This window comes from Protopterus annectens, chromosome 13.part0 (assembly GCF_019279795.1).
Source record: "Protopterus annectens isolate FY-2018-M chromosome 13.part0, PAN1.0, whole genome shotgun sequence".
Taxonomy (NCBI): Eukaryota; Metazoa; Chordata; order Ceratodontiformes; family Protopteridae; genus Protopterus; species Protopterus annectens.
The window spans coordinates 635,764,520-635,791,262 of NC_056747.1; the positions used below are offsets into that span (position 1 = coordinate 635,764,520).

Here is a 26,743-nt window from a genome sequence, read left to right on the forward strand (position 1 = left end):
ATCTCAACGTAATACCTTATATGCACGGTGCAACATAAATGGTCTTATTTTCAATTCTATGCCTGAATCTCACTGAACAAAGAGCACCTGCAGACACCATGATGCTAAAAAAATAGCATTTTTAATGTAGGCAAATGCATGAGGAACCACAGAATTAATAGAACAATACTGTAAAATGGAAAGGAAAAAACAAGGTTTAAAGTCACTTTTCAGACTGGCCTCCAATTTCTTCTGATGTCCCACAAGGATCAGTCTTAGAACCATTCGGTTTAACACTTCTTTTTGTCAACCACATTTAAACACTGTATAGCAAAATACATCAATGTTATAAACATCAGCACTTTTATTACCATGGGGCTGACACTACATCTCTTAACAGTTCTCCAACAGCAGTCTCTGAGAGGTTACAAAACTCATAGCCTAACCCTGACTCATAACGAGTATAAGGGGATGTTCTTCAATAATGTTAATTTTAATTCCACAATCACTCCGCAAACAGTGACTGCATCCAATGTCAAAGACTTGGATGTATTAATAAACAACCCGCACTTTAAACACAATGATAAAATAGTTCAAAGTCAGGCACTCTGAAGTATAGATACAGTTTTCAGATGTATGTCACCTAAGCCCACAGTTATTGGCCAAGATGTATGTTGCATATGTTAGGCCAATCGTTAAAAACAATTCTTTTATTTGCTTATATTCCAACAGCAATTTATCATTATTAGAATGTTAAAAAAGGAAATTACTAATTATACAACGACCTCCCCCATTAACATTCCAAAATGTGCGCACTGATTGGTCAGCGTGCACGTTGTAAATCAAAGACTTATACTAATGGAAAAAGGTCCGGTCGCCTGGACTTTTTCCATTAGTGCAAGTCTTTTTTTTTTTTGGACAGCAATGGAGAACGGAAGAGCTCCGTTGCTGTTATCTCGCTATGTTAAATTAAATTAACATAGCGAGATATCTTAAAAAAAAGCAACGGAGATCTTCCTTTCTCTGTTGCTTTTTTTAAAGCTGTCTCGCTATGTCAAACTCATTTAACATAATAAAAACTACTGCAGCGATACAGAACACCAGAAAATTTTGCTCTCTCCCCACACAACAGCACTCCGCTAATAACCTCTGCAGATGGAAATAATGTAATACTGAATCCATGGCCAAAAAAGCTCATAAATAAAATATTTACTTGTTGACACAAAAACGTTTAGCACTTTCACTCACAAAATGTAAGCTTCATCAGAACGTTAAAGCAGCTGACACAAAGTGTTTAAATGTTGCCATTGGCGCCAAAAATCAAATCAGCTTTTTAAAGCTAACGTACATACATAAAAACTCATGTTGTCACCGTATATCTAAAATACACTAAGCAAAATTTGTTAAATATATAACATATGCAATTGTAAAAATATGCATGTGTAAATATATATACATATAAACAAAATAATATAAAAAATATATATAAAATGTATAAGTGTCAATATAAACATATTTTGGACATTAATAAGACTAAAATATGTTTTAAGCAGGGTAACTGTAATTCAAAAATGGTAATTTATTTGGCTACGTATGAGGCCTGTTCACGGTATTACATCGGAAAAACTGAGAGGAATCTTAAGAAGCGTACTTATTCCCATTTGTATAGTATTAGGACAAAAGACCCCAAAAATGCCCTGTATAAACACACAGACAAGTTTGGAGCAAATCATAGTTTTAAATTTGCCATATTGGAGAATGTGTTTACAAACCCTCGGGGGGGGGGGGTAATAGTAAAAATTTACTATCTTTTAAGGAGGTCTGGTGGCAGCTATTTACTGATGCCACGACACTGCCAGGTCTGAATTAATATATATCTATCAAACCTTTACTAGATATTAGGCAATGATAGTTAATATATTGACACTTGTACATTTTATATATGTTTTTTATATTATTTTGTTTATATGTATATATATATTTACACATGCATATTTTTACAATTGCATATATTATATATTTAAAAAATTTTGCTTTGTGTATTTTAGATATACGGTGACAACATGAGTTTTTATGTATGTACGTTAGCTTTAAAAAGCTGATTTGATTTTTGGCGCCAATGCCAACATTTAAACACTTTGTGTCAGCTGCTTTAACGTTCTGATGAAGCTCACATTTTGTGAGTGAAAGCGCTAAACGTTTTTGTATCAACAAATAAATATTTTATTTATGAGCTTTTTTGGCCGTGGATTTAGTATTACATTATTTCCATCTGCAGAGGTTATTAGTGGAGTGCTGTTGTGTGGGGAGAGAGCGAAATTTTCTGGCGTTCTGTATCACTGCAATAGTTTTTATTTTGTGGACTGAACGTCACTTTGTGGATTAAACTCATTTAACATAGCGAAACAGCTTTAAAAAAAGCAACAGAGAAAGGAAAATCTCAGTTGCTTTTTTTTAAAGCTATCTCACTAGGGTAAACTCTTTTAACATAGCAAGACAAGTTTTTAAAAGCAACGGAGATCTTCCTCTCTCCGTTGCTTCCACACACACATTTCTGATGTACTGCGTAACCATATGCATGCGCAGTACATCAGAACTGCCGCAGAATACTGGACAGCTGCGGAAGGGCAGCAAGGAGGCATTATACAAAGCCATTATTTAAGAAAACTAAGTTTTTTTTTTTTCTTAAATAATGTCATTGTATAATAGCAATAACCCACTTCTGGGTGTGGGTAATGCTGGATTTATCCACGGTTGTCTTTGTTTGGCCAATTGGGCTTTGCCCTCATGACCAAACCACACCAACCGTGGGTAAATCCAGCATTACCCACACCCAGGCGTGGGTTATTGCTTAAATGAATCACTGCTTAGAAAGGAACGTCTTATGCTGATCATCTAAAATTTTAAGGAGTTTTACTCAACTGCAGATTGATCACCAAGGAAGGCTATGCCAAAAGCACAGAATGCACTTTGATGAAGTTCTGAGGCTACTGCTGAGTTTTGAAATTACAGGCAGGACTATCCCTTTATGAAGTAATAACCTTTTGTACAGAACTGAAAGGTCAGGCATGTCTCACAGTCACTCAAACTTCCAACAGTCACAAAACATTCCAAATCTTTAAATTAATTTAAAAGAATACTAGACCTTAGGGTAAGACTGCCAGTGTTTACACCTAGTGTGATGGAGTCTTATGTTACAATATGGCCACTGGACTCAAACACAGGAAACCTAGAAACTATAAAACTATGAAAATGTGCCAGACCTACTCCAACATGCAAGCTGGCTTAAGGATTCAAAGAAAACACTCAAATGTTATAGTGTACCCTTGTATTGCATGAGGCATTTTCCAGTTAACATATGCACTTTAATGTACTTAACTTCAGTACAAGTGAAAACATTTAGTCTCTGACTCATTATGCAGTACACAAATAACAAACAAAGCATTGTCAAGGTAAATTAAACATTTGTATTTACATAACCAAGATGACTACATGGCTAATACAATACAATCTATTTCTCAATTTCTGCACACAGCACCTTTCACATAACTGATCCTCTGTTGCAAACTTGAGCATAAGTTTATATAGTTACAAGAGACATCAAAGCAGTCTGGAAGTGCAAAATGCAACACTAAACACTGTAGTCTATATACCTATAACAAATGTAAACAAGCTGCTAAAACAAAAATTACACCTTTGTATCTTAATAAATATTGCCAGATCTTGCTACAATCATGTTTTCTGTTTTTCTCCTTCCAAGAAAAGTATAATATGTGAAGTGTGTGCATACCTGTATATGTGTGTGTATGTTTATATATATCTATATATATATATATATATATATATATATATATATATATATATATATAGGTGTGTGTGTGTATGTAATATATATATATATATATATATATATATATACACACACACACACACACACATATATATACAGATATATAAATACTTGCTATGGCTAGCTAAGAGATATGAACATAACAGTATCATTAGCAATAATATGAACAGAACTACATTAGAAAGTAATATAGTTACTCATAGGACACGTTAATATACGTTGCACTTTAGAAACACAAAACCAATAAATGATAACTCTTAACACATTATGTTAAGTCTAGTCATCTGGATTACACATCAGCCCTAATTATTATTTTTACATTACAATTAAACAGTTTTAAACTTTAAAACTATGTATCTGGTATGATTACAATTGACTATTCATGGCCTTCACAAGCATCCGATTGCATCTTCCTTGCTTTGGTCAGCACAGCCAATAATTATAAAAATAAAAATAAACTGCATGATACTCAATCTTGTAATGAAATGCAGATTATTAAGTTACAAAGAAATCTGAACACTGCACAAATTACAGTTATCTAATCTGTAATAAATAGAAATGACTCATTAGTTTTATGCAGTGTACAATACTTCTTTCTTAAAAAGATTTGAGTTTAACTCTACAACATGATTTCATCTTAATCCATCCAAAATATATGATTTATTTATTTATTTTATTTTACATTTGTTTACCGGGAAAGTCCGACTGGACACAGGTCCATTTTCAGCGGAGGCCCGGGGAGAAAAGCTCCACATTACAATACATTACATGAGAGTAAAATGAAGTAGAACATACATACATATGGCATATATACACATCAGGGCAACATGCTGGTGATTAACAAACATACATATAGCACATACACACACAACAGGACATCATGCTAGTGATTAACATTTCTTACAGTAGACAATCACAGGTACTTTTTATTTTCTTTTGCAGTTATAAGTTTTGTAAGGTAAATGTATACGGGTTTGGAAGCTTTCAGGGGAGAAACTGTTTATACATAGCTGTACCCTGGCAAATTCTCTTGGTATGGATTAGCTTGGTGAGTGGCATGAGCATAGCCAGTTACTTAGATAGTGGGTTTTCAGGAGTTTCTGGAATTGACTAAAGGAGGTGGTAGAAGTTATTTGGCTTGGTAGTGTGTTCCAGGTTTTGGCAATGGTGCTGGCAAAGAGGGACTTATCAGTTTCGTTTTTATGTTTGACGACAGTTATAAGGTTCTGGTTACTAGATCTTAAGGCTCTATGATGAAATTATGTAATATGACAATGTGACATGATAATAGGATGAAATACTGCAAAAACATCCACAACTGAAATCTATCAAAAAGCTGACAAAAATGTTGTCATATATTCAAATTCTCAAACAAGGCATGGTTTAAGATCTTAAGAGCTGGACTGATTTTTATGGTAATCAATCACACAGAATGGACTTGCATTCATCTAAAGAAATGGGAAACAAAAGGGCAGAAAAGATGAACTTCAAATTCTGCCTTAAACAGTGACAGGAATCAGAAAATGGGAATTATGTTCAGAATTAATTCCAAAAAAAAAAGAAAAAAAAAAAAAAAAAAAAAAAAAAAGAGTATCCTGAAAAAATCTGACACTTGAGATTTAAGAAATCAAGATGCATACGGGTAAAACTGAGAATTCCGGCATACAAAAGTTGTATCTGTGGGCAACAAATCAAAGAACAATTGAGTACAGTTGTGCGAGTATATTCACAGTAACAGCAGCTGTTCAAATAAAAGGACAATGCTACAGGGTGCTAGTAATACAAATGAACAAAGATGGGCGAGGGTTGCTGCCCCTGACCTGATCTTTTTAGCAGTTGCACCCTTAGGGGCATGTGACAACAATCTGATGTTACACTTGTGGGGGGGGGGGGGGGTGTATAACTGTGCCCTCGATTCTCTTCTTTTCAACTGCCCAAGAACTGATAATCAAGTGCAATAATATCAAGATAGATTATGGTGATAAATAAATCAATTAAATTAAATAAATAAAGATTACAGTTAAATGCTAAATGAGCCCTGTGAATCTGAACCACAGATATAAAAACACATAAGCATACCTAGGTAAATGCATAGGTTAAAATGTTATCAAAACACGGATTCTTCCTACCGATTGACTAAGGGAAAACAGAAAAAAACAACAGACAACATGGGATACCCCTTTTTTCTTCCTGCAGGCTGAAAACCATCAGCTTTCCTATGACCTGACCATCCCATTTGTTCCCTATGGGTGGAAGCCAGTAACACAAGCCATCATACAAGCAGCATTAAAGATATTCTTCTTGTCTCTAATCTGTTCCCCAGTGACTGACATGCATTCTGACAGACATAGGTTCACTGGAGATTACTCGGCTAATGGCTCAAGTGCCCTTACAAGCCTAGCCATTATAACCCGGATTTACCCAAATTTTCGATACTCGATGGCTTAGGTTTGTTCCCATGCCTTTGAGTATTTTATAGACTGCTCCTGTCCATAAGGGACATAGGTGCCACTGCAGGAGTGAATTTGTGATTCTCTATCCATTGATCCAAACTGGGTTTGAAGAGGGTCAGGGAAGAGCTCTGCTTCACATGAACAGTAGTCTGTTTCAGACAAGAAGTAATCTCTGAAATACACATCTGTCCCTCCAGAATGCTTTGTTCACACTACAGACCACATTTAGATCTTTGGATCAGGTAATCCTTGTGCTGTTTGCTTTGTGAATGTGTAGCAGTTCCATCAGAACTGGATGTGAGAATGTCCTGTAGATTAGTTATACATCACCCCTTAATAGTCAGTAGGAGACAGACTAAAGAGAAAGGGCTTTTAGGTGATCTGCATAAGATATGTTGTTTACACCCTGTATTTTTTTTTTGTAAGGAACATCTGAGGCCACTCCAGTTGTTGCAAATGCCTGGTTAGATACATGCCAAAAGGTGCTTTGTACTCAACTACTGGTCTGATGAGGGCCGAGTTTAGTAGAACTGTATTCTCCTTGGATATGGATGCCATGCCCTTACTTATAAGCTATGCCATAAAGGGCTTTAGCACCTTGGACACAAGGTGGTCAAAGTTCAGGTTACTGTCTGTGTACTTAGATCTCTCACCACCACTTGGTCTACTCTAAGGAATGTGCTACTAATCTTCTAATCTGCGGGGTTATTCAGCTTTCCAAAGGGTATAATTACGCACTTTTTCACATTTAATTTCAGGTTATGGCGCTGGTACCAATTATTTGTCTAAGTTAGGCCACTCTGAAGGATATCTGTGTCATTGGAGGCTTCAATGATTGCCCGCAACTTGCAGTCATCAGCAAACTTGGTCAGCCAAAGACCTTCTATATCAGCCTTGACTTAGTGAAGTATATTCTGAACACGAGCAGTCCCAGCACTGAGCCTGGTGGTACACCACTAAGGCCTCTTGCTGGATTTGGATTCCCCCGCTCTAACAACATATGTCCTGTCAAGTGAGCCATTTGGCTATCCATCTGGTGACATAGGGATATATGCCCAATTTTGTGAGTTTATTTACAACATAGGTTCATAGGTGTGTACTACGCTAATGGCCCTGGGGCCTTTACAAGCCTAGTCATAGATCACCCTGGCATAGTGCTGCCCAACCTTAGTTCAAAGTGGCTCTGTCGAGTAGAGCCACTGGAGTTACCCCAGGGTGAATTTTCTGTTTCCCATCCACTCATCAAGATTTCTCTTGAAGAGGGTCAGCGAAGTGATCTGCTTGACAGATATGGGAAGTCTATTCCATAGCATGGGCAGTCTCTGGGCTATGAACCTGTCCCCTCCAGCATGTTCTGTTAATTGTGGTAATGAGGTTGAGGTCTCTGGAGCGTGTGGTGCGGAGGGATTGGGATTTCTTTAGATGTAGCATTTCTAACAGAGCTGGGTCAGACATGGCTTTGTAAGTCAAGCAGAGATCACCTCTAAGTAGGCAATATGAAACAGAGAACAGTTGGAGTTTTTTTGAGTCTGTCCATATAGGACAAGAGTTTAAGGCCTAGGATCCTCTTTGTGAGGTACTTTTGTGGCCTCTCAAGTTGTTACAGGTGTCTAGTGAGGTACATGCCAAATGGGGCATTGTACTCGATAACTGGCCTAATGAGGGAAGAGTAGAGGTTGACAATGACCTCTTTCTTCCTGGATACAAAACCCTTAGTACTGAGATGTGCCATATAGAAGGACTTTCTGAGCACAGTGGCAATGTGGTGATCAAAAGAGAGGTTGCTGTCAACCTGTGTTCCCAGATCTCTTATAACGCCTTCTGTGTTCAGTGGACTACTATCAATGTGGTAATTCATGGGAACCGGGTTTTTCACCAAAGGGGATGATGACACATTTTTTATTGAGCTTAAGGCCATGGTTTTGACACCAGTCATTGTCTTATTAAGGTCATTCTGTAGGATGTCAACATCACTTGGGGAGTTAATAATAGCTCCCAACTTGTAATTGTCTATGAACTTTGTCAGCCAGAGTCCCTTCATGTTGGCTTGGACTTCAGAAAAGTAGATACCAAACAGGAGAGGACCCAGGACCGAACCCTGTGGGACTCCACTCATGACTAGTCAGCAGTTTGACTTAGTCAGCTACTTTCACACTTTGGGTTCTATCTGTGAGCCAGTTTGCAACCCACCTAGTGATATAGGGGTTGATGCCTAGCTTAGTGAGTTTTTCTATGATTCCTGAGTGGGAATGGTATCAAAACACTTGGCCAGATCAAGGTAGGCTGTATGAACCACCTTGCTTTCATCCACAGCTCTGGTGACTGACTCAAAGAAGTCGACAAAGTTGAACAAGCATGATCTACCCTTCACAAAACCAAATTGTGTGGGATCCAAAGTTTGGAGATTCCCTATGTCCTTGTTTATTAGGTCCATGATGATGTGTTCCATAGCTTTGCATATCAGACTCATCAGGCTAATGTGGCAATAGTTCCCTGGGTCTGTAGTCACTCCTCGTTTCTCAGTTGGGAATTGTGTCAAATGCCTTAGCCAGTTCAAGCCAGGCAGTATGCACTGTTTTACTCTCATCCATGGCCTTGGTGACTTTCTCAAAGAAGTTCACCAGACTGAACAGGTAAGACTTGCCTTTGATGAATCCAAATTGGGTTGGATCCAATGTTTGGAGGTTTCCTATGTCACTGGTCATCTGGTCCATGATTAACCTTTCCATGGCCTTGACATGAGATTAGTCAAACTTATGTGTCTGTAATTTCCTGCGTCTACTGATGGTCCCCCTTTATGTAGGAGGATGACAGCTGCTATTCTCCACTCCCCAGGGACAAAGCCTGTCTGGAGGCTGTGGTTAAACAGAAATCCTAGTGGGCCTGATAAGTCATGTTTTAAGCTATTTAACAGGCATCCTCGGATACTGTTGGGACCTAGCAAAGCCAATTTTTAGCTTTAGAGAGCATAGTGATGACCTAATCTCTTGTGATAACTGGCAGAGGAATGATAGAGGGTATTTCCTTGATGGTAAATGGAGGTGATGAGGGGCTGAAATTTGAGCTGAATTTAATGGCCAGCTGATTTGCTATATCTTCTGGCTGGGTAAAGATGGTGCCATCTACAACCAACTCTGCACATTGTTAGGTGTTGCCCTTAAGACTGTGGACATAACTGAAAAATGCCTTATGGGTATTCTTTGCTTGCAAGGCTGTTTTTGCCTGAAAGTTGACTTTTGAAGACTTGACTAGACTCCTGAGTTGCTTATTTAGACAAATCAGAGAGTTTCTGTCCTACTGTGCACTTCCTCTCCTACTTTTGGACAGGATTTTCTTCCTTTTGTTGTACAACCTATTTATACCACAGTAGCTTGTTTTTACAGTTTGACCTAGGTTTAGCTGCTTATATGGCTGTAAGTGCTTTTGTGTACACCTCCACACAGTCCTCGATACCGTCTCGAGTTTGTGGGAGCTTGGAAATTAGCTATGCCATGGCTTAATAACAGGTATTTGGCCACAGAAAAGTTCTTAAAGGTTCTGGGATTAGATGGGGACTCTAGCTTTATATTTATTTCAAAGGAGACCAATTTGTGATCTGATCTGATCAGGACATTACACTGGGGGAAGCAGGGTGCAATGCTCCACCATGTTTGCGAGTACCAGGTCTAGGACATTTTACCCACAGTGAAGACTAGCTGTTCCAAGGCATTTAGATTAGCAAAGTCTAGAAATCTTTAAGCCTGCAAGTTAGTGGTCATGTAAGCTTCCCAATTAATGGAGGGGTACATGAAATCACCCATGGTATGGTGTTGGGCTAAATGGTAAGAGATTCTAGTACATTCAGATATGAGATATGGTGGGGGACCTGTAGCTAGCAAGGACATGGTAAGGTATTTTTTCTTTGGTTAGTTGGACAAGGAGTAGCTAAAATGTGTCATGTTCTTTGACCAGTCTTGAGATGTGCTTATCTTTTATGCAGACTGATACACTTCCATCTTTTGTCCTTTCATGTGCAGTGGGTGGTCTGAATGTATGGAAGGTATTATAACCTTGCACTACAAGGGTGCTTCTACAGCTCCAAATCATGTTTCAGTAAATGCACAGATGTCAGCATTCTTCAAGGTGTGGAGTGCTTCCAAGGAGTGTAGTTTCTTAGCTACCGTTAAACTACAACAAAAAAGAAAAAAAAAATTCTTGCTTTTTTTCCCACTTTCTGAAAGTTAAGAAAGTTCAGTTACAGATTTGCTGTTCTGAACTGTTTGGAAGTTTCTAGAAGGCCAGTGCTTGCTTGGGCTAAAGGGAAGTCTCTGTGTTCACCAGTGGCAGTGCTTAACACTGAACAGCCTGCCTGTCCCTGGAGGAGTGGTTACTGCCTAGAAGCTGTAGTTTTATTGGCCATTTTGGGTCAATTCTAAACTCCTTGATCCCTCTCTCTTAAAACCCGGCTGCCTCGTGGTCTCTTAAAACCCGTCTGCCTTGTGGTTTTGACATCTTTCCAGGCTTGCTAGTTGTTGCTGAAGCACCTACCAAGGGGAGAAAACGCTGAGAGAAGAAAAGGAGCCACTTTTGTGATTTTAAGTATTTTCTTCTGATTTTTTGTTAAGTTTTATTGCTTTGCCGCCTACTTTTTGGCATTTTCCGGATTGCTAAAGTTTATATCTGTAACAGTAACAGTACTTGGAACACATCTAGAGCCTGTTTACTGCATTTCCTGTGTTGCACTTAATTTAAAATAGTTTTTTTCTCTAAAAACTGCATTTTACCTGATTTTGGCCTAGCACTCATGTGTGGGGTCATTTATTGCACTGTTGTGAATATTTTGCTGCTTGTGTATCTCTGCTACCTTTAAACTACAAAAAAAAAAAAAAAAAAAAAATCTTGCTTTTTTCCCACTTTCTGAAAGTTTGGAAGTTTCTAGAAGGCCAGTGCTTGCTTGGGCTAAAGGGAAGTCTCTGTGTTCACCAGTGGCAGTGGTTAACACTGAACAGCCTGCCTGTCCCTGGAGGAGTGGTTACTGCCTAGAAGCTGTAGTTTTATTGGCCATTTTGGGTCAATTCTAAACTCCTTGATCCCTCTCTCTCTTAAAACCCTACAACTCTCTTTTTGCGCGGTTTTGCACACTGAGCAGCGCCGGGCAACGCCACCTAAACAGGTTTAAACTATTCCAGGCTCCACAAAGTCTGCTCTTCACTTTTTCCCTTAGAACTGTTCAAACTCTCAAATTAATCACTCTATTCTCTTTCTAAAGCCCTGCACTTGCTCAGCGCTTATAAGGAAACACTAACTGACTAAAGCACTACACTCTCCTTGACTTCTCATAAGTATTAGGCTCCTGATTGGTCCTTCCTAATCTAGTGAAAAATCAGTTCCCTTCCCTAACCTGAGCAGTAAAAAAACAGTTCCCTATACTAATCTGGTATGTCCAAGGGTCAGTTTCAGGGTTACTCTCCAGTCCAGCTGGTGAATCTGGGAATTTTGAGGCAATGTTACAATTGCCTTATGTACACAGACAACCCTCTCCTCCTTCCAACAAACTCTAATACATGTGAGAGATGCAGTTACACAGCCAAACTGGAGGCAGAGTTCTCTCAACCCAAGACTGGCACAGTCAGTCAGGAGGAAAAGGTAACCACCCGCACCAGAAATCCAGTCTCACACAGAACTATTGCATCTGCATACCCAACACACAAACACACAAAAACATACTCGGAGGCTCTAAATAAAAATCTGCCTAAACAGCAAAGACCTCCTAAGCAGATATCCAAGCAACAGCCACCCCTCAACAATACCCACGAATCACATATCTCACAAAATCAGTGTGCCTCACAGTCACAGCCCTTAAGGCCAAACAATACACCAAATACACTTGTTATAGGGGACTCTATTGTCCAGCACACTGACGTCCCGCTCACCAGACTGAACAAGGAGAAGGTCACTGTAAGCTGCCTGTCGGGTGCCAGGATCCGCCACATAACGCAAGCACTCAGGTCACTCCAAAGCAAGTACAAGTATGACTCCGTCATTGTCCATGCTGGTGTGAATGACCTGAGACGTACCTCCCTGGACTACATGAAAAGAGACATAGGGGAGCTCTCTGATCATGTAGCCCAGGCTGGTATGGCCCTGACCTTGAGTAGCATCTTGCCCTCACCAAGAATGATGCCACAGTATAAAGACAAAATGATCAGTTTCAACAATTGGCTAAAGTATTGGTGCCATTCAAAGGGGATCCAGTGTCTGTCAGCCTGGGATGACATGCTCGACAAGCCACGTTGCTTCGCTAGGGACGGCTTGCACCTGTCACCCTTAGGCTTTCGTATACTGGCCAAGGCTCTTGCCACTCCCATAGTGCCTTTTTTAGGCAAGGCTCAAAGGACAAACCCACCTCCATAGACAACCCAAGGATAAAAAAACTAAAGGTAATGCTACTCAATGCCAGAAGTCTAAACCTCAAGATGCACGCATTCGAGGCTCTCCTTAGTACGGAGAAAATCGATGTCTGTGCAGTAACAGAAACCTGGTTCAAGGCTCCTGAGAGCACCCCAGCACTACCAGGTTATAACTCATACCATGCGTTTCGGCCCCAAAACTCGGACTGAAGCACAAAAGGAGGGGGAGTATCTATATTCATCAAAGATACCTACACCTCCAGGTTAGTGGCACTGCACGAAGCATCAGAAACCATCCATGTGCAACTAACAACGGGCAAAACTGCCTTTCAGTTTGTAGCCTGCTATAGAACACCCTCCCTATTACAGGAACCCCACTTGGCATTCCTGAGAACACTGGAGAATATGAAGGTCTCTCCAAACACTATGTTATTGGGTGACTTCAACTACCCAAACATTGAATGGGAAAACTACTCAAGCCCAAACACCCTCGCCCAACGGTTCCTTGAATTTATAAACTCTAACGTGATGGAACAACTGGTCAACACTCCCACAAGAGGAAACAAAATATTGGACCTGGTAATCACCAACATGTGGACTCTATGTTCCACACCAGAGATAAACCCCTCATTGGTAAGATGAGACCATAAACAAATTTCCCTGGACATCCATATCCCATCCCCACCCCCAGCCAAGGAAATCACGGTAAAGAATTTCTCAAAAGCCAACTTTGCACTTCTCAAGACTGAGGTGGAATCCTTCAAAGCCCCTGGGCCAGAGGATAATACAGCCCAATCCGCAGAATCCTTTACAAATGCATTCTATGAGCACCTGCAGGAATGCATGGATAGTGCTATCCCAAATAAAACCAAGACTCACTCCTCCAAAAACAGGAGACCTGTCTGGTGGACCCCGACCATAAATAAGCTATACAACAGAAGGAGGAAGCTACTATGACAGAGCAAAATCCCAAAAAGGGAAGGCATCTCTGATCAGTACTAGCAAGAAACTTCGATCCCTCATAAAATCATCAAAGGCCAGTTTCGAAAGAAAAATTGCCCTAGACACTAAAGATAATCACAAGGCCTTATTTAGTTATGTCAGGAATATGGGTGGAAACTCCCAGATATGCTCTGAATTGTTGCATAACGGTACAAAATATACCGAACCTACAGACATAGCCAACATCCTGGCATACAGATTCAGCACAAACTTCTCCCCCCCTTCCCCCCCTAAAGGACCAAATGCCTATCCCAACTGAATATAACCTCCCTGACATCACAGATGCACAGGTGAAAGCTGCCCTCTCCAAAGCAAAAAACACAGCATCTATGGGACCGGACGGTGTCCCAGGCTGTGTCTTACATGAGCTCCAAGAAGAACTGAACCCTCACATTAAGTCACTGTTCAAACTTAGCCTTACTACAGGATATGTACCCAAAGAATGGCGTACAGCTACAGTGGTCCCACTACACAAAGGTGGTGCCACAACGGACCCCGGGAACTATCGCCCCATAAGCCTGACTAGTCTGGTCTGTAAAGCTATGGAGCGTATTATCATGGAACTCATAAACAAACACATTAGGAGCCTCCAGACACTGGACCCTACCCAATTCGTCTTTGTTAAGGGCAGATCATGCCTCTTAAACCTAGTTGATTTCTTTGAAACAGTTACCAAAGCCATAGATGAGGGCAAGGTAGTCCATACAGCCTACCTGGACCTCGCAAAAGCCTTTGACACAATACTCCACTCGGGCATCATAAATAAGCTTACCAGCTTAAATATCAACCCCTATATCACAAGATGTGTTGCAAACTGGCTCAGGGATAGAACCCACATGGTCAGAATCCAAACCAGTTACAAGTGGCGTCCCACAGGGCTCAGTTCTGGGACCTCTCTTGTTCGGTATATACTTCTCTGAGGTTCAGGCTAACACAGGGGGATTATGGCTGACAAAGTTTGCAGATGACTGCAAACTGGGGGCCACAATCGAATCTCCAGCTGACACAAGCATCCTTTTGCCTCCAAAAGGATCTCACAGAGATGGATGCTTGGTGCCAGAGCCACAACCTCAAGCTAAAATGCTATAAAGTGCATAGTCATTCCCCTTTGGGAAAAACAAGGTGCCCACAAATTACCACATAGGTGGTAATCCATTAAGTACGGAAGAAGTAATTAGAGATTTGGGGACCAACGTAGATAGTAATCTCTCCTTTGATAATCACGTTGCCAAAGTGGTTAGAAAGACGTTCTATATAGCCCATCTTATCATGAAAGGGTTCGCATCTAGATCGAGAGGTCATTGTGCCCCTCTACTCGTCACTCATCAGGCCCATAATTGAATACAATGCCCCTTTTGGGATGTACCTTACCAGACACCTGCAGCAACTGGAGAGACCCCAAAAGTACCTCACCAAGAGGATCATGGGCTACAAACAGATGTCCTATGCAGCTCGACTAAAGAAACTCCAGCTCTACTCAGTTGCTTACTGCCTATTCAGAGGCGATCTATGCCTGACGTACAAAGCCATGTCAAACCCAGAATTAATGGACATGCTCCACCTCAAAAAATCCAAGTCCCTTAGAGCTACATGCTCCAGGGACTTAAACCTCAGCACAAAAATAAATAGGACATGCTGGAGGGACAGACTCATTTCCCAGAGGCTCCCCTCACTCTAGAATAGAATCCCAATTCATGTTAGACATAGCAGCTCGCTGACCCTCTTCAAGCAAAATCTGGACGCGTGGATGGGAAATCGCAAATTCACCCCTGGGATCTCTTCTGTGTCCCTGCTAGACAGAGGCACAGTAAACTAATCTTAAAGGGTACCTTCTGTGACCTACTTTACAGAGGCACAGTAGGCTAATCTAATAGGGAGGCAGAAGCCAAATACTCTCTGGCTAGGCTTATAAATGCCCTAGGGCAGATAGGCTAGTATCTACCTATGAACCTATGAAGACTCTTAGCAAACAACAGTAATACCTTTATTATGAGCACATTTTGCTATGTTGGAAGGTTTATCCGTTTGGCAATGCTTAAAACAGGCATTCTGGAAAGTGGATAATGATTTGGCCAATATCGAAAAGCCTAGTGGTGACAGGTGCAGACCATCACTTGCAAAGCAGCATGGCCTGTCAATTATGTTCTTCCAGACTGACAAACACTGGATCCGCTTGGAGTGACACTACTAGCTGGGCCAATAATTATAGTTAATCATTTTCTGTTGGTATTGCAGCATCATCCTTGGAGATGGTAAAATGCTGTTCAATGCCAGACTTACACCTGCCTGAGACACATATTCTGAGAGCTCAATCATGTCTTTCTTCATACAGTCCAGGGAGGTACATCTCAGGTCATTAATGTCCAGATGGACCATGACTGAGTCATACTGGTACTTGTGGTTTAATCACACGAGTGCGTGTATAATCGGGTGAATCCTAGCTCGAAAAGCAGCTAACTGTAACCTTCTCCTTATTCAGCCTAGTGACAGGGACATCGGTATGTCTCACAATGGAGTTTCCTATAACCAAAATATTGGGGTTATATGATGTTACGCCTTATGGGCTCAAATGTTGTGACACTATGTGGAGTAGTTGTATGTGCTATGGTGGGAGTTGTCATGTTTGTATGCACATAGAGTTGCTGGCAACAGCATCTGGGAGGCCTTTGAGGTTTGGGTAAGTTACATGTGAGAACCTCCACATATGTGGGTCTATGTGTCTGGTCCTTAGTGTAGCGAATGGTGTGTGTATGTCACTGACAACCTGTTTGGCTTTTTGTGCCTGTATGTGAGCATCTTGCCTTCAGTGACATGGTGTAACTACATCTCTCACATACTGCTTTCATCTGTTTCAGAATTAAGCAGTTGTCTGTAAACATGAGGCAATTGCTACACTGCCTCAGGATGCCCATGTCCACCAAGCTAGCTGTAGAGATAGCAGGAAAGTGCCTATCCATGGATGTCAGTCCTTAATGTGTGTTCTGGGAATAGAAGAGGGGAGGTGTTTGCAACCGGAGGAAGTTTGGCTGCTTTAAGTAGTGAAGTCTACAACTAACTGATGCGGTGATGCTGCTCAGTTTGCAAGCCAGCTGCTACTTGAGCAGCGAGGGACAGCGGAAATTTCAGAGAGGATACTTGTAGGTTTGGGCGCTGTAATAATGTAATCCAAAGCTAACTAAATGTGGCAATGCTGCTTAGTGTGCAAACCAGTTGCTCCTTGAGCAGCAGGAGACTGTAATAAATTTCAGAGATAGTTCTTACAGGCAAAATTACAACTTCTGGGTGCTTGCAACTATACTGGGCACTGCTAACTGCAGGTGCGCAAAATGCAGCATTGCGCACACACACACACACACACACACACACACACACACACACACACACACACACACACACACACACACACACACAAGGCTTATATACAAATTGAAAAAAAAAGTTTCTATATACTTACCATAATGTTCCATCTGTCTTCTCCATTTTCATTCTTCCTCAGCTGATGGGTTCAGATCCGGTCCCTCTGATCTGACTCAGCTGTTACTAAAGCTTGTGACAACAAAGAACGCTCGAGCTTCTCCTCTACTCACAACGGGCCAACCCAAATTACCCGAGATATTTTTTGCTGACTTAGTTAAAATATATATTCATATTCAGAAAAGGAGAAGGCTATATCTGGAGCTTAATATAAAGAACAGAAATGTCCTGTAACTACTCATTCTTCCAGAAGTTTTCAAGGATGGGGGTTGGTGGGAGGGGCGTTGAAGAAGAATGTAAGTGAACAACACACATGGAACATTATGGTAAGTACATAACTTCTTTATCTGATGTTGTCAATGTTCATTCTATCCTCAACTGATGGGACAGAGTTCCCACCTACCTGAAATCCATGGTGGACTCAAGGAAGGATATTCCTGAGCAACACTGAGCCAAATGATGCTCTACCTCTGGAGATCAGATCCAGTCTGTAATGAGTAATAAAGGTACGAGGAATAGCCCAAGTTGCTGCAGGACATACATCATCTATAGGCACTCAATTAGAAAACTGCAAAAGTTGCCATAGATCTAGTTGAATGAACTCATAATGGTTTTGGTAAAGTCATACTCAATTTGCTATAAATAAATGAAATACAGTCAGTAAGTCATCTGGCTAAAGTTACTTTGGCAACTGGTTTTCCCAATTTGACTTCTGTAAATGAAACAAACAATTGGTCAGACTTTCTGATGTCTTTTATTCTATGCAGATAGAAACATAATTGTCTGTGGACATCCAACTCATGTAATATGTACTCACCTTTGTTAGTAAATTTAGGAAAGAATACCAGCAAATCAATATATTGATCAATATTAGATTCTGACACCACCTTAGGAAGAAAGGTAGCATCATCCCAGAGTGTAACTATATCCTTGTGAAAAATCAAGTATGGCGGTTTGGAGGACAAGCCTTGAATATGAGAAATCTATCTAGCAGATGTAATAGCTACCAGAAAGATGGTCTTCCAGGAAAGGTATTTAAGGTCACAAGTAGCTGCTGGTTTGAAGGGGGATTTAGTAAGAGCCTGCAGTACCATATTCAGGTTGCATGGAGGAGTAGGATCTCTAAAGGAAAGTCTTAGAAGAAGACTGTCTTTCAAAAAGACATTACTTAATTTATGAGAGGCAACAGAGGACCCATCAAAACCAACTTGAAAATTTGCTATGGCTGATGAACTAATTCCCTCTTTAAAGACATGGGACAAAAATCAAAAATATTATGTATGGGGGCTGAGAAAGGTGCAGTATTATTTAGATGAGCCCAGTGAACACACCTCTTCCATTTGCTGGAATACAGCTTCCTGGTAGAAGGCTTATGGGAAGATAAAAGTATTCAACGAACAGGTTGTCTGGCTATTAATGGAACTGGAGGAGCCAGGCAGTTAGCCTCAGGTTGGTTATGGTTGGATGAATCATGCCTGTCGGGTGAGACAGGAGGTCTGGAGTTGGATCTAAAATCTAAGGTTGGAGAAGTAAGTGAAGCCAAAGGAAGGGACCTAAATTTGTCGAAGCCAGTAAGGTACAATAAGGATGACTGCCTCTTCAACACAGCAGCTTTCTGAAGGAATTCTGGAAACAGGTATGAGTAGAAAGGCGTAGAGTAGACTGGAGAGGCCAATTGTGAAGCAGAGCATCCTTCAGTGATGCCCCCTGTTTGGGGAATTATGCAAACTAGCTGCTGCATTTGTTGTTTAGGGGGAAACAAAAAGATTGCAGCAAGGCTGACCCCCATCAACGGAAAATTAATTCTGTGATGTTGTTGTTGAGGGACTGTTCAAGAGATAGAAGAATGCACCTGCTCAATTTGTCTGCTATTACATTGGACTTCCTGGAATGTGTGTTGCTATGAGAAAGCAGCTGGATGAGATCACCCACTGCCACACTCTGACATCTTGTCAATACATGGGGTAAGACCTGCTTCCTCCTTGTTTGCTGATGTACCAGACTACTGATATGTTGTCCATTTGAATTGCAAGTGACCCCAAGGGAAGAGTATCCTGGAAGGCTTGCAATGCTAAAAGCACCACTCTCATCTCCAGGACAATGATATGCAAGTTGGCCTCTTCAGGGGATTAAGTGCCTTGGACTGTTCTTTCCAGAAAATGCCAGCTGGGAAGAGTCTGTGGTCACTATGGCCTTGGGCTGAGAGGGAATGAATGGATGGGACGGCCTTGCAGAACTTGATCTGATTGATCCACCACCTGAGATCTCTCTTGCACGTATGTGTGATTCGTATTTAAGTTGACATGGGTTGGTAAAGAATCTACCATCGAGTTGCTAGCATCCAGTGGAGAATCCTCATCTAAAATCTGGTACTAGGGTTACTGCTGCTGCAATTGACCCTAGAGATTGAAGGACCAGGTGGACTGAAATTTTGGTACTGCAGATTATCTTTGTGACCTGTGATCTTATGGTCTGAACTCCTGACGGTGGTAGTGAGGTTATGGTTGAGCTTATGTTGATAATTGCTCCTATACGTTCTAGAGTCTGAACTAGTTCCAGATGGGACTTTTCATAGTTTATGGTTAGCCCCAGAAGACAGCAAGTTTGGAGGACCTGGTCTTTTGCCCTTATTAATTGATGCCTGGTCAGAGTGGAAATAAGCCAGTAGTCTAGATATGGAAACACCCAGAATCTTCAAATTCTCAACTGAGCTGCTGCTACTACTGATATGCACTTGGTAACCACCCTGGGGGCTGTGGTGAGTCCAAGGGGCAAAACTCTGACTGGCTCCTAGTCAGAAGCGTAAATACCTTCTGGATCACTTGTTCGTCTTTATATGATAGTACACATCCTGAAGGTTTATCAAGCACATCCAGTTGTCCTTACCTAGAAATGGGAGAATAAACTGAACCATAACCATCCAAAACTTGGTTTGTTGAACTGACTTGTTTATGTTGCTGAGATCCAATATTGGTCTTCAGTCCACTGTTTTCTTTGGCACTAAAAAGAACACTGAGTAAGTTCTGGATTCTATCTGGTCTAGTGGGACCTCTTGGATGGCTCTTTTTTCTAGCAGCTTTTGAATTTGTATTGCTGCTTCTTCCCTCTGACCTGCTGGAACATCAGGGAGTTTTCTCGAGTTTGGAGGAGAAAGGGAAAAAGGAATTATATAACCCCTGGAAATAATCCTCTGCACCCAAGTATCTTTCGTTATTATCTAGCCACGCTCTCTAATGCAGGGATAGTCAACCCGATTGCCTCCAGAGGTGGATAATTGGGCCTCTTTTTAGGAGCACTGGTAGGGTCTTGTCAGAGAAAAAAATCTCTGGACCCCTGGTTTTGTGGGCCATGTTTGTAGCGGGGGTGTCGTCATCCATTACAGTTCCCTCCTTTGCCTCTGGGGGAACTTCCTCCACGTGTGTCCTGGAATGCACCTACCTTGTTAATTTCTAGAAAAGGATCTTTGAGTGGTCAAAAAACATACACCCACAGCAGACAAGGTCTTTCCATCCTTCTTACACCTGGATTGTGTCTCCTTCACCTTTGGGCCAAATAAAGACATGCCATCAAAGGGAGCATTGATGAAAGAGGACTTGAACGGCTCTGCAAAAAACGCATCTAGGCATAATTCCTGATGGAAATGCCTAAACCCGCTGCCCTTGAGGTTCCTTCGGCTATATGCAAAATCATCCTCATAGAAGAATTAGAAATGGATTGCAGGGTAGCCAACTGAGAAATCACAGTTGACTGAATCTCTTCAATAACAGACCCTGAGAGGGCATTTGACAGCTCATTAATCAAATCCATCTGAATTTTTGTGAAATGTACCAAATAATTCAGAGACCATAAAGCAAAGGTCGCTGAAGCATAGGCACACTTCCTGAATCTAACACCCGAGACTCCCTGTTGGGGTATGGACACCGGGACTCTCCTCAGCAAGTTCATTTTTAGTGGCTGCTGCTCCAACCATGGCATCATTGGGCACCCCTTTTCCCAAAACTGCTTTTCTACACATGGTGCCACAATCTTCACTGATCTCCAAGGTATAGGCTCAATGGAGTCAAGTTCCTTCCACACACAGGGAGAGATCAACTCAATGAGCTCATCAGTGGGTGAAGTCACCCAGTAGGTAGATAGTCCAATACCAAAAGCCTCCAGAAATACAGACCCCTCAGAGGAAAAATTGCTGAGCATCCAGCCACCTCTCTGCTTAAGGATTTCTAGGATGTCTCTGAATGAGACATCTTCAGGAGGTGACCGTGGAGACCCTTCACCTTCATCAAAATCCTTATCTTCTGTGACAGACTTTTTTTAGGAGTCTAGGTACTTCCTCTTGCACATCTTCTTCTTAGGGACCTCCACAGTGGAATGGTCTGCAGAGGTATCAGAAAAAGAAATCAAAATTCCCTGTGAGGAAGGCTGGGGGTCTTGGTACAGGCTATCCCTGTGGAAGTACTTGGTCAGGCTCTGAGTGCAGTGTCAATGTTGCAGATTTGGGATCCAAGACGGTAGGATCCTTCCGTTCTGTTGAGGCAGAGAAAACTCTCTTCACAGCCTTTAAGGCAGATCGCCCTGGAGAAAAGGAAGACCTCTGATCTGAAAAGGCTAGCTTTTAGGTTAACCTGTTTCTTCACCTGAAAATGGTTAAGAAATGACTTACAGTTTCAGAGCAGTCCTTGGTCAAACACTAACTTGTCTTTGCTTTGGCTCATTAGCAGCAGTACAAAGAACTGCCTGCTCACACCCTGGGTCTCCCCTCCCCCTTCTCTGTTTATTACCTTAACACAATCCCAAAGTTAATAAATATTACCTGTGGCAGGTACCATTTTTAAAACTACAATCACCCTTGTCACTATCATATGTTCATTCATCAGTTAACTCTGTTACCCGATTGTTTCCAGCCCCCTCATAAGAGCAACTAACAGGGTCTCTACCCGCTTCGCTCCCCACCCTGCCCCCTATTCCCTCCCACCCCCAGTGGTCCCACCTTTATTACACTCACAAACCCCTCCCATCTTTCCAGTAGCCAACCACATCACTAACCCAACACTATCTCCTCCATCTTCCCACTACTATCACCCCTCCTCAACTAACATGTGCAAGCATACCTTACCTATGCTCACTGCATGTACTCTCCTTGCATATCTTACATCCTACCAAAGCTCTATCATTCCCACACTCAACCACTACCACTGTACTACTACTCACACCACCACTCATGTCTCACCCTCACTCAGCTCCCCTCCCACCAACTCAAGAACCATCCCTATGCACCCCCCACATATCCTACCATCTATATTACTCAAACATAAAGCATCCCTACAACTTAACATAGTAACCCTCCCACCATACCTATTACCCAAAGAGCACAATCATAAAGTTTCCCTTATAAAAAAACACATTCAAAAACTGAGAAAACTAATAACCTCATGCATATCAAAACTAGCCCTAAGTGGAGATATCCACCCCAACCCTGGCCCTACCATCTCCAACCCCCCTGGCCCTACCATCTCCAACCCCAATCCTCATAATCAGTCTATGGTGGCATGGAGTTCATGGACTTTGTTGGATATACTTCTAATATTTAGGCTTAGTAGAAGGAAGTCATTTAGCTTTCTATTGGCTGTAATATGGGAGAAGTTGTGGTTTTTAGTCAGGTCATCAGGGGTATAAAACATGCAGCCAATGCCATTACATCAGTTTTTCTTGCCCCAGATGTCAGGTGCCCCCCTAATGGGAAGCATTTTAAATATATAAAAAGTACAGCTTTGTACCTACCATAAATGTAGATGTCCGATAGGTATGCATCTGCAGTCATAACATATGGGTTGTCCTTCCTCAGGCAGCCCCTCGGTCGGCCAGATTCCAAAGTCTGGGTCTGGCCTCGGCTGATGTTGCACTTTCCCCGACGTCATAGCTTCTGGGGTATAAAGGCATCAGCCGACGCCATTTTCCTCAGTGTTTCTTGCCCCAGATGCCAGGTGCCCTCTAGGAAGGCTAAATTTGGATAAAAGTTGAATGTTCCAAACAGTAGCAAAAAATATATATAAATATATACAAACAAATACACCATAACAAATTCCCCCAGCTAGCTGAAAGAGGGGTAAGCACCCTAATAATACCACAGAGGGGAAGGAGGGTGGGTAATCCTGACTGCAGATGCATACCTATCGGACATCTACATTTATGGTAGGTACAAAACTGTACTATGTCCTTCAAGGATGCATCTGCAGTCAGAACATATGGGTAGAATACCATAGCCAAACTGGGGGAGGAGGTACTAAGATAAGGATGGTGTAGTTAAGATCCCCTGTAAAACTGCAGTTGCAAAACCTGCTCGGGATCTGGAGTATAAAGGTAGATTATAATGCTTGGCAAATGTATGCACGGAGCTCCAAGTAGCAGCTTCTAAAATGTCCTTGGTAGCCACCCCTCGTAGGAAAGCTGTAGTGGTGGCTGTGGCCCTTGTGGAATGAGGCCTGATATGTTCAGGAGCTGTTTTTCCATGGAAAGAGTAGCAAAAGCGAATGCAATTTCCTATCCATTTTGAAATTGTCTGCTTGGAAATTGCTTTTCCTTGCACCCCAGTTGCATAGGCTACAAAAAGTTGGTCAGTTTTTCTGCTGGCTTTAGTTCTGTCCAGATAGTAGCGTAGTTGTCTGTGTATATCCAAGGTGTGCAAGAGTTTCTCTCCTTTGTTCTGTGGGTTAGGGAAGAACGTAGGCAGATGAATGGCTTGGTTCAAGGATACCCTGGATACCACCTTTGGCATGAAAGTTGGATTGGTTCTCAGAGACACTCTATCCTGGTGAAAAATAAGGAAAGGCTGTACTGCCATTAATGCCTGTAGCTCGGATACTCTTCTTGCTGAAGTGATTGCCAGAAGGAAAGCAGTTTTCCAAGATAAAAACTGTAAGTCTGCTGATGCTGCTGGTTCAAAAGGAGGTAGTGTCAATTTTTCCAGCACAAAATTGAGATCCCATGCAGGTAGAGGGGGTCTCCTTGGAGGTTTAACATTTTTGATCCCTCTCAGAAATTGTCTGAGTAGAGGGTGAGAGAAGATAGGAGGATCCATGTTGTATTCTGCTGAAATTGCTGAAGCATGAATCTTAATGGAAGAGTAAGACAGGCCATTGTGGAACAATTCTGCTAAGTATTCTAGGATGTGTGCTAGGTTTGCCACTGTAACATCTGTGCCCTTTGATGTGCTCCAAATGAGGAATCTCTTCCATTTAGCTGAGTACGCCTTCCTTGTGGAGGGTCTGCGAGCCTCCAGGATAATGTCCTTGACCCTCTGAGATAAGGCAGTTTGGTTTGGTTTTAAGCAATTTTCCAGGCAGTTAGTTGCAGAGTTTTCAAGTTTGGATGCAGAGTCTTGAAATTGTTCTGCGTTAGAAGAAGAGGCCATAGGGGTAGAGGCCATGAGTTCGCCTGAGACATGTTTTTCAGTAGCGGATACCAGTGTTGTCTTGGCCAGTCCGGAGCTATTAGTATTACCTTTGGCTGTTCCTCCCTGATCTTCAGAAGAACCTTGTACATCAATGGGAGTGGTGGGAATGCATACACTATTAGGGCATTCCAGCTGAAGGAGAGAGAGTCCACCCTCCAGGCTTGTGGGTGGTATGTCCTTGAGCAGAATTTCTTCAGTTGGTGGTTGAGAGGGGAGGTGAACAGATCTATCTCTGGCAATCCCCATTTCTTTGTTATGAGTTTGAAGATGTCTGGATGCAGCATCCATTCGTGAGCATCCGTGGTAGTCCTGCTTAAGCTGTCTGCTAGTGAATTCTCTTTTCCTGGTACAAATATGGCCTGCAGCTGGATATTGAGATTCAGGGCTAGGTTCCACAGATCCATTGTCATCCGGCATAGAGGGTAGGAGGGTGTGCCTCCCTGTTTGTTTATGTACCACATGACCGTGGTGTTGTCTGTCCTTATCAGCAGATGTCCTTGCTGGAGGAATGGTTTGAATGCCTCGATTGCAAGCTTCACTGCCAGCATCTCCTTTTGGTTTATGTGCAAGCTTAGCTGTCCTTGAGACCATAGGCCTTGGATACATTTGTCCTCCATGTGTGCTCCCCATCCTAGGTCTGAGGCGTCCGTGGTGATGGTCTGCCTTGGGTTTGGTTTCTTGAAAGGCAACCCTCTGTTGGACTGGCAGGCCTGAGCCCACCACAGAAATTCCTTTTGAAGGCATGGAATGATTGGTTTCATGGTTTCTAGACTGTGTCTGTGTTGAGACCATACATTCCTTAGGTACCATTGTAATTTTCTCATATGCAGCCTGGCATGTGGGATCAAGATTATGCAGGATGCCATGAAACCCAGGGCCTGCAGGACTTTCCTTGCAGTAAGCTGAGTTTGTCTTGTCAAAGTCATGAAATAATCTGGAAGTTGTTTTTGTTTTCCTTCTGTGAGAAAAGCCATCTGAGTTATTGTGTCCAGATCTGCACCCAAAAAGGTTATCCTTTGGGATGGCACTAGTCTTGACTTTTGGATGTTGACTGTGTATCCCAACGCCTGTAGCAGGTGTATGACATAGGCCAAATCCTTTATCAATTTTATCTTGCTGTCCGCTTGTATTAGGCAGTCGTCCAGGTATGGGTAGATTTGAATTCCCTGAAGTCTGCAATGTGCAATTACTGATGCCAGGCATTTCGTGAATACTCTGGGCGCAGTAGATAAGCCAAAGGGCAATGCTGAGAATTGATAATGCTCTGATCCTGCAAGAAATATGAGGTGTCTTCTGCAATCTGGTCGGATAGGGACGTGCAGGTATGCCTCCTTGAGATCTAGAGTCACCAGCCAAGACTCCTTGCCCAACATGGGAAGAAGTTGCTGTAGGGTCAGCATTTTGAATTTTGGTACAATGAGATATGTGTTCAGTGCGGACAAGTCGAGAATAGGTCTCCATTGGTTTTCTTTTCTTGGTACAAGGAATAGTCTGGAGTAAAATCCTTGGCCTTGTTCCATGGATGGTACCCTTTCTATCGCTTTCATCTGAAGTAAATTTTTGATTTGTCTTAAAGCCTCTGGCTTTTGATTTGGTGGTAGGTTTGGCATTATGCTCTTCTTTGGTAGAGTGTGGAAGTGAAACCTGTATCCTTTGTCTATTGTTTGCAATGTCCATGTGTCCTTTGTAATGCAATGCCAGCTTTTTGAAAATAAAGCCAGCTTTCCGCCCAAGGGAGCTTCCAGTTGTTCCCTGGTAGGCGGAATCAGAGTCAAGTCATTGTGTCTGTCCTGTGCTAGTGGTTGTAGTTGCAGCTGTGGCAGTACTCCTCTGGTTGGCAGGCTGCCACTGACGGCCCCTATAGGCACCCTTTGATTGACCTCTGCCTCGAGGGCGTCTATTCCTGCCTCTCTGTGCTCTGGAGGTGTCTGGAAAGGACCAATTCTTGGAAGGCCAGTTTCTGCTAAACCTCAGAGGTTGGACCTGTAGAAATTCCTTTACTGTTTGCACAGATTTTGCTTTTTCTTCCACCTTCTTTAGAATCTCCTGTGCAGGGGAGCCAAATAAACTTTGTTTCTCCATTGGAGCATCTAGGAGCTTAGCCTTGACATGATCTGGCAGGGATTGCTCTTTTAGCCAGGCATGT

At 42.0% G+C, this 26,743-nt stretch overlaps 1 protein-coding gene across 1 annotated transcript in view; it reads right to left on the reverse strand.

The window, feature by feature from the left end:
- The window catches only part of ULK2 (unc-51 like autophagy activating kinase 2), a 711,692-nt gene that overhangs the window by 504,927 nt on the left and 180,022 nt on the right, over nt 1-26,743 (reverse strand). The window lies entirely within an intron of this gene.